The following is a 9,727-nucleotide window of genomic DNA, read 5'->3' as shown; positions in this document are numbered from 1 at the left end:
TACTTTGTACGATGCTTTAGGTAAAATAAGCTCCAATGAAATGTGTGATTACAAAAAATCATACTTCTTCCTGCGTCTGAGCCTTGGTTCTTAGAATGGAAGAAGTTACTCCTAGGCACGATTTGTGTGAATAAATTTTTTATCTAGTGAGTCATTAAGCTATACACTTTTTAATGTAGTATTGACCACATGGTTCGTAGATCTAGATTGTAGATCTGTATAATGAGAAAAGTGTAATCTTTAACCCTGCGTCACGATCTTCGGTTCTTACAACGGGAGGAGTTTCTCTCAAACAGGATTTGTGGAAAAAAAACCATTATCTGATGAGCTATTGATTTTTAAAGTGTGATCGTTCTCGGCATCTAGATCGAACATTTATCCTTTGCTCTTACAACGGGAATTAAACCCCTGCGTTTGGTGCTTAGGATTTGCTTATATCTTTACAATGAGAGGGGCACACACGTGACACCACACTTTACGTTGTTCTTTGTAACTTGTAAAATAGTGTGTACTTGTATGATTTCATCACATTCCTAATGATAGCATCTTATACATGCGAGGTTTTTGATTCGAAAAATTACAACATATTTTTGAATGATATAAAAAATCATAATTAACATCATGCATAATCGTGTGGCCGTTCTTGTGTATGTTAATCATAATTACATTCAAGTGGACTTGTGGTTTAGGGTTTAGGGTGATTGCTTCATGGTTGTGTTGCGTATATAGGTTGCAAAGAATGACTAAAATGTGTTGCATTACATGTCAGTATATAGTTATACTGATGAGAAGTTATAATTTTTTGTTTCTTAGTTTTAACTTCTACGCACATCATGGGTACTATAGGCAAGATAACGAAAGTTGAGCGCACTCATCTTTGTGAATTACGAAGTGATCGCCTCCAAGAAGTCTTGCAAGAGTCCTCGCAAATCATTTTTGGATGAGTTATGTAGTGCTACATATGCAGCACTAGTTGCAAAATTTTGTAGTGCTTCAAGTGGGATTGAAGTCCTCACAGGTGGTCAGTTTGGCCACAACGTGAGCCAAATCGTAGGGCAAGTTTGCAGAGTTGCACAAACCCTTGACAAGAAAATTAAAGGGAAGTCTGGCTTCATAGACAACATGAAGGAAGTAGAGGTCCTCTATAGAAGCATGAAGCAACAGGGAAAGAGACCGCGCGTAGAAGAGCCCAAGGATGTACCCGAAGTGCCTGTCACTTCGAAAATACCAATCTCTTGCAATGTCCAATGCCGCCCAACATGGGAAGTTTAGACCCATGCAACCTCATCATGATGCGCATTGAATGCATTGCAAGCATTGGAGAAGGTAGATACAACATGGTCACAAAGGTGAAAGTCAATCATGAGACCTTCACATATGAATTTTACGTCGACAAGCTAGTCAAGGGTGATGGCCAAAAGAGTGCAAATGACATAGTTCTGCATGAGGCCACGATATGAATATCACTCATAGTGGAATCATTGCTACTCTGGAATTGGCAAGACACGCTACATGCGAGCTCCCACCCTCATCTTCAAGATGTGGAATGGTGGAATCCTCAACCACTGGCTAGAGAGACTCTAAGAGGAGGTGAAGAATGTGCCATGAGCAAGGGTTTCAAAGACGTCAAGGGGATCATTGAAGCAGTCAAGCAGAATATATGGCCTATCATTAATGGATTGCTCCGAACCTTCATCTTTGTGCACGCAAAATCACTCACAATGATGTTCATGGAAGTAATATCTTGCTGCATTTTGGTTGGGCTGGAGTATATGTGGGTATATGTGATTGGGGTAGCGCAACCTTGTTCCCCACAAAGAACACATTCGAAGTTGCCAGATCTTCTCCTATCGACAAGGGAAACCTAGAGCAAGAGATATTGGTGGGTGGCTCCCGAATGTAAATCCTCAGTCTACACACGCAACCAAGATATCTACTCCCTTTGTAAATTCGTTCAAGAACTCCTTAAATATTTAAGTAAGTATGATGACACAAATTATATCGCTTTCCTCAGATGCCTTCAAGAAGTCCTGCGCACTTGTTTATCTCCCAATCCCACCTAGTGCTGCAAGTCCTCGAATGATCTCCTCAGCATGTTATAAGGCATTAAGCGTGTTGGTCGCATGCTCCCAGATAGTGCAGGCCTGGGGCCATCCAATGATTGAAATTATACCTTGTAATTTGAGAATGTGTCTATACTTTGCAATGAAACAGTTTTGTCTTGTCTCATGTCCATTGTCTTGAAATTTCATGCTATTTTATTATATTGGTGTTGTCAAAGTGATGAGAGAGATGTGATTTCAAAATTGTGTAAGTTGAACATTGATTGTATTATCTATTGTAGTTTTTTAATTAATGTGTATCTATCGTTTCGATCTCATATTTTCTTATTGTATGATTCCACAGGAAATGGCAGCCCCATACGCTCCTCCCAATGCCGACAGTGAGCTCGACCACGAGGAGTCTCAACTCATCCTCAGAGAGGAGAGCCTGCGTTATGGGGCTCAAGATCTCTCCTTATTCTTTGTCGAGACTATAGAGCCCGAGGGTTTGGAGGGTGAACCAATGAATTGGAGGACGTACGCAAGTGTTGTCCCTACATTTTTGTGGAAAACGTACTGTTCAGGGGGTCAGGTCGTGCCAAGGCAATGGCACCATTGAAAATCTCAGATTTACAACACAAAGGACTTGCACGTGTGTTGCTTCTATGCTTCATCCAAAAGGAGCTCAGTCTACCTAATAATAATCAAGTTGCCATGTACTTCATCCAACAAGTCTTCGCGCAAGATATAATGAAGAAGCGCGTCCTTTGGATAGACCGTCCTTTCAACGCTAGTGTTGGACTTGAGAGAGCTAAAGAAAGGGCACAAGCACGTCATGGGGAGGTAGATCCACCTGCACGAAAGAGGCAAGTGGTGCTCCTACCAGATGAGCATGAACAAATTATTAATATCGTGTCTCAGGGGGCTACACTAGCCAGCCAACGAGAGAGCATTCTCTCGCTACAAGAGAAGTTGGCAGCCAAAGAAGTAGAAGAAGTTGTTTTATCACAAAAACTTGCCAGATACGAAGCGCGATATGGTCCTCTCTCTCCCTTGCCTGAGGAGGCAGGACCAGGTCACGAGGCAAATATTCAAGAAATGGTGGATATGCTTGAGGAAGCATTGAATGCATATCTGCTTGAGGAAGCACTGACCGTAAATCTTAACGAAGCGGTGGATATCATAGTTTTTTAAAGGACATTGTAGAATGTAGTTCGAAATTTTAATGGAAAATTATCCCATCCTTTTTTGAGACTCATTGTATTGTCTCTATATACCTAGATGAATCCAGGATAAGCCCAGATTCACCCTTAAAGGAAAGTGCAAGGTACAAACCCATGGTAGTCACCCACAAGACAATATAACCATCAGCTCCATCATACATAGTATTGACTAAATACCACGACATCCCCACTAACATCGTTAGTGTCCAATAGTGGGTGTAGACCTAGGTACTAACATATGCTCCCAAACACAACACAACACACAACACACACACACACACACACACACACACAACATGAGCATACATCAACACAAAGTTCAGCGTATTGAGTTTCTCCAGAGATCAAGGGCAGACTCAGCCATAATGAAGCCTGGCACTAAAAGAAGCATTAAATCGAAAAAATTAACACAAAAATGAGGTAGTTGATAGGGCATACGCACCACAAAATATTGAAAGAATTAGCACAATATCAACTCGTCGTAACTCGGATGAAAACTTCACAATGTGAAGTCTGCATGTCTGCTATACGACTAAAAAATATACCTAGACGCATTGTATTCTCTCTATGTTTATGGTAATGAATTTGTTTTGGAGTTGCTAATTGATGACTTTGTTGAGAATTTGGTTTGTAGATGTCATTTTGTTTAGGATGTGTTAATGTTATTTTAATTGGTTGCCACATCATATCCTCAATCCTTATGTTTATGCGAACTCCCCTTAATACTTGAAAAAAACTTAATGGAGAAGACTTATACATTGTCTTAAGGTGTGAATGTTGCTCTTAATTGAAAAAAGTGAGATATTTAGCTCAATAATGAGCTAGAGTGAGATAGAGTAGCTACATTATCATGAAAAGATGTTTACATTTTGCCATCTATCACAGGCACCAGGTCATCAACCTCTTCATTGTCTGAACATTCTGAAGCCACTTCCCACTCCATCTCATCATCGCTACACCTATGTTCCACCACCATTTCATGAGTGTGAAGCACTCCAAAGTGTACTTCGGTCGCCCATGTGACTATCTTTGTGGGTGCATGAATGAGACACATGTTACAAAAGACGTACACAAGGTTTGCGGCACGAGCAAGACTTAAGCAATTTTTGCGCTTTGAGTGCACAAAGTCATAAGAAGACCAATTGCGCTCACAGCTACTACTGGATGCCGTGACCAAAAGTACTCTGGTCGCCATGTGTTGTAACTCAACTACGTCTCCTCCATATTCTTTCCACCATGTTGGGCCTAAAAAACTTTTTATGCTATTAAGAACCCAGGGATCTTCGAAAGTTCCTTCCCTATTTGCATAATCCACCCTCTACTGGAATGCATACATGCCATGGTCGCCTGGCAACAACTACGAGCAGACGTTTCTAAAGTCTCTCATTACCTCTTTGTTGAAAGATTTCCCAAAGCTTGCGCGTTCATCTGAAACTTTGGATCGAAGACAAATGCAACACCATGCAATGGTGTTTGTATTTGAGCCCATCGTTTCTCCACAAGTTGCACGATCTGTGTTCTCTTCCTTGCACTGTAGTGCTTGTACTCTTTGGTTTGATGCAGCAACTCAGACATGATCCAATAAACCTTACCAATGACAAACTTATTTGTGTCGACAACCCTTAGTAGTTCCACATAGGGCTTACTAACCCCAACAAGTTTGTCAATGTTCCACCAAAAGAGATGAGATTGCACCAAGGCACACATTTTTTAGTTTCTTTGCAATGGCTTGGATACTTGGTGAGCCAAGCCTCCCAACGGTGATCTGCAACAGTTTCTGTAAGAGCCGCTCGCACTTCGATGAGATCATTCAAAACATAGTATGTTGTAGCGAATCGTGTGGCATAGAAAATTTAAAGTGCTTTATTCGGAGACTTGGAGCGAAATAAAGCATATGTAAACTGATGTTCCCGTATAAACTTGACTACGTGATTGGCGTCAATAAGGACCTGTTTTATGAATGATAATCTGTCCGTATCCTTTAGGAGTAAATTTAGGGTGTGTGTTGCACATCCAAGCCATGTAATTTTTTAGTACTTTTCCATAATGGCTAAACCCGCTCCTTGGTAGTTGGAACCATTATCTATAACAATAGCTATCTTCGGTCCACCCAGTCGAGCGATAGCTCGCTCATATACCTTTGTCAAGTAGAGAGATGTCTTCTATTTCATTGAAGTATCAATGGCCTCCAAAAACATTGCACCTTTGGGACAAATTACCATGACATTGATCAATGGTTTTTCTGACAGCTGGTCCATCCGTCAAGCACTATGGTACAGCCAAACACTAGAACAAAGTCAAGCATCGTTTTCTTAAGAATCGCTTCTGTACTGCTCTTAACTTTGTCCACATACTCTGTTCGCATTTTAGTATAATCAGAACAGATGAATCCTTATTTTGCAGTTGACATTAGTGCATCTTTGAAAATAGGATTTCTTATGACATTAAATGGGATTCCATAGGCCATGAAGACTTGTGTCCACTTTAGATGCAATTCGAGCATGTCATGTTGAGCGAATGCGGCGCGTAGAGTCCCAGGCGTAGCGGCTCTGCTGGATGTCTCGGGACTTGCATCCATCCCTCCCATGGCACCATTTAGAAAAGTTTAAGGAATTTTCTATGTTCTCATTGTTCCCATTGAAGGTCCTTGGCTAGCTCGCACGTCCTCTTGAGCATAAGCTCGATAACAACCAAGTGAATCCTACTTCATAGCTTAAACCTCACTTGGAAGTAAGAGAATCATCTCATAACAACCAAGAGGCGCTAAGTGGACCTATTCTATGTCTTTATGGAGGTAAGAACATTTGTTCATGACAACCAAAAGATCCTACTTGTCTTATCTACCTAGTGAATGATATGTTCCAAAATGTATGAATTAACACTACATATATGCACATATTATAGCTATGATAGATTTTAACCATCAAATATCACTTTTGGTATCTATTTTAAAACAAATAGAGCTAAGAGTATAGCCTGTAGTGTTTAGAATTATACATTCACACTAAGACACTATAGAATTATACATTCACACTAAGACACTATAGCTAAAAAAATAGTCTCTAATGCTTAGAATTATTTATTTATCTATTCTAAAACAAATAGAGCTAAGAGCATAGCCTCTAATGTTTAGAATTATACATTCGCACTAAGACACTATAGCTAAAAAGATAGCCTCTACTGCTTAGAATTATTTATTTATACAAAAACAATAGAGTTAAGAATAACTTCTATTGCTTAGAATTATAGATGATACAAATCTATCCATTTTTTTAATGTTTAATGTTTTAATATTAAAAATAATCTATTTCTTAAAAAATCAAAGGATTTTTTAAGTTGACAATCCAACCTTTCTATGTCAGGGGTAACCTGACACTGTGGTGAAGGGAATTGTATTTAAAACACGTAAATTTGGGCTTTTTATACTATTTCAAAATCGATCGATACTGTTTTGATCGATACTATGGATCAATACTATTTCGATTGATACCTATCGATCGATAGTCTTTTGATCGATACAATATTGATCGATAGTTTTTCGATTGATATGTAAGTAGTAAAACATTATTTTGAATAAAGTTGACAAGGTAGCGAATAATATGCGCAAATAAATCTTTGAAAAGTATTAATCGACCATTATTCAAGAATAAAACAAATGTCGAATAACGAATAATGCAACCCTGAATATGCTAGCTATGGTTGGACTTGGGTGCTAATTCTAATGATGCTTATGTCAGTGGTGTTCTAGATGCCTATAAAAGGGAGCAGACCGCCCAAAGGCCCACCGAATGGCCGCCCACCCAATTAAGTGAAGAGGAGAGGTTAATGTCTGAAAAGAAAAAACAAAAGAAGAAGGTGAAATTGAGCAAAGCAGCGAAGACGAGGATGCATGGGAGAGAGAACAGTGCTCGTGGTGGCTTGTGTGGTGCTCAAACCATAGTTACCCGGAACGCGGAACGGGGACAGCAAGGGGTCCAAAACGGGAACGGCGCGGAACGGGTGGCATTAAAAGACACCCAAATAATGCGATTTTTAGCGTTATGTGTTTGAACTTTGAACTTTGAATACAAGTAGTGTTAGAGTCCTTTGACTCTAATACTCACAAAAAACATACCATTCCACCTTATTATGGCTTGATTGCATCGTGTGGTGATGCGCGGTCATAGTACGTTCACAACAGACACAATGCATGCTTGAGATAGAGAGCTTGAGAGAGGCTTCACTTCTTGAGACAAAGGGAGAGAGAGCTTGAAGCCTTGACAATTGAGGGCAAGCCCAAGAGAGAGAGCTTGAGAGCTTGAGGCCCGAGCGCGAGGGTAGAGGAAGAGAGAGAGAGCCTTGAGGCTTGTTGCATTTGGGAAGGAAAGGGGTGAGGGGGGAAGCAATTTATAAGGAAAAACACAAACCCAAAATCTGCCCCTTTATGCTTTCTTACCATTGCTACCGTTCCGGCCCCGTTCCCCCCTGCCGTTACGGTGTTCCCTGGTCTGTCGGAACGCTTGGCCGTTCTGGGCCGTTCTGGGCACTTGCAGCTGGCCGGAACGTTGTTCCGGTGTTCCAGGCCTTCGTAGGGGTGTTCCCCGATAACTCTGGCTTAAACGTTGACGAGCAAGACATGGCAACTCTATTCGGCACTAACGGTGCCAATTTTCTTGCAGGTCTCAACCCCGGCTGCCACGTTATGAGGAGGCTTGTCACGTCGCCTTGACAAGCAAACAAGAAAAAGGAAAAAGTAACTTTTGGCAAACAAGAGGAGGCACAAATGCGAACAAGAGGTTTTTTTGTTGCATGAACGAGGGAGTTAGGGTTGAACCAGGAAGAGGGCAAGGCAAGGCGAGGAGAACTATCTCCCTCTCTCAACCAAGATATCTCTCCCTCTCTTGACCAAGAACTCTCTCCCTCTCTCGACTGAGATCTCTCTGTCCCTCTCTCAACCAAGTTGCCTCTCTTGACGAAAGGCATGAACTTCGAGGATGAATAAAGAAAAAGGAGGTAATCTTTTTGGCCTATGAGAAGGCGGATCGCTCGAGCAAGAGGGGGCTCTTGAAGGAATTTGAAGAAGAGGATTTTTTGGCAAGAGAAGTAAAGGAAAGAGCAGGAGAAAAAGAGGAAGATGGGATTATAGAGAGCAGCAGTGAAAACTTTATTGTTACTTGCTTTTTTGATAGTCACAAAGTAAGCATTAAATTGATGCAACCAAGAATGAATCAAAGAAGCATCCATCTTACCCATCATACTAACTAAACGTCGACTTTTCAGTGACTGGATTGTTGGAATCTTTGTCTCTACTTTTGCTACCTGATAACTCGCCAACCTCCTTGAGTGGCTCGGACTTTGAGGAGAGTACCTGTAGGACCAACTCCTTCATGCGTTGGTCTCTCTGTGCCTCTCGCTTGAACTCCATAGCAGCGTGCGCTTCTCTTCGGGCGCTATTCATTGGGCTTTACGTACTTGATCACCAAACTCCATACTTTCCCTTCTATCTTTGCAATCTCGATCGATGGCAGCACATTGAGTCTCTTGTTGTAGCATCATCTCCATCATCGACTTGACCAAAGACTCTATATGATTTGGTACAATCCCTGGCGTAGATGGGGATGAGGGAAGATTGGGGAACAATTCTTCTGGTGTAGAAACATCTTCTTCTCCAACTCCACTCCCATCACCTTTACGCAAAGTATCCATTCTGCTCCGGGTGATGATCATGCACTGAGTTCTTGAAGACTTGGGGTTCTCCTAGGTTCTTGGGTTCTTGGGTTCTTGAGGTTATGGAGGTTCTTGACGTTCTTGACGTTCTTGGCTTGCAATTTGCGTTTAAGAAGGCTTTTCTCTTACCCAAGCTCAATTTTTTCCTAAGGTGCACCCCTTGGCAGTGTTGCACTCACACCAAGGTTGTTGTTTCCCACCTCACGTCGATTGGCATGCTGCTAAGTGCAAGGTCCGCTCTTAATGAGTGGAAAAGAGGAACGCGGAGAGGATGGATAAGCCTTGGGTTACATGCCACTCTTCAAAAACACACATCATGGATTGACACGCCCAAGTGATCTTGGTTATGTGAGACCACAACAAGCAAAAAAGAATTCTTGTGGTTCTTTTCTTGAGTGATGATATCTAACACTGCCAAAGCGCTAAGCTCTGATACCAATGAAATGTGCGAAGGAAGTGAATGATGATGTATGGCTCAGGTTGAGTGATCTGTGGTGCTTAAGGTTCCTTTTACTGACAGGAAGGGAGAGCCTTTCTTGACTTAATGAGAGAATGTGCAATGACCAGACACAAGAGTGGAATACAAACTATGAGTGAGTGTGCGAGAGAGAGAGAGAGAGAGAGAGAGAGAGAGAGAGAGAGAGAGAGAGAGAGAGAGAGAGAGAGAGAGAGAGATGACACCAGATGGAGTCCCAAACCCCCCACCAAGGGCCCCCCTCTCTATTGCTAGAGAGGTATTTTCTTTAGATTGCACAA

General features: G+C 41.5%; 1 pseudogene; it reads right to left on the bottom strand.

Moving 5' to 3' along the window:
• Positions 1-4,127: 4,127 nt before the first annotated feature.
• Positions 4,128-8,950, bottom strand: LOC147462638 (uncharacterized; annotated as a pseudogene).
• Positions 8,951-9,727: the final 777 nt, after the last annotated feature.

The sequence above is a fragment of the Adiantum capillus-veneris genome, chromosome 2 (assembly GCF_014529385.1).
Source record: "Adiantum capillus-veneris isolate H3 chromosome 2, ASM1452938v2, whole genome shotgun sequence".
Taxonomy (NCBI): Eukaryota; Viridiplantae; Streptophyta; class Polypodiopsida; order Polypodiales; family Pteridaceae; genus Adiantum; species Adiantum capillus-veneris.
Note: the sequence above shows the minus strand (reverse complement) of the source record. Positions and strands in the feature narration are given on the sequence as shown.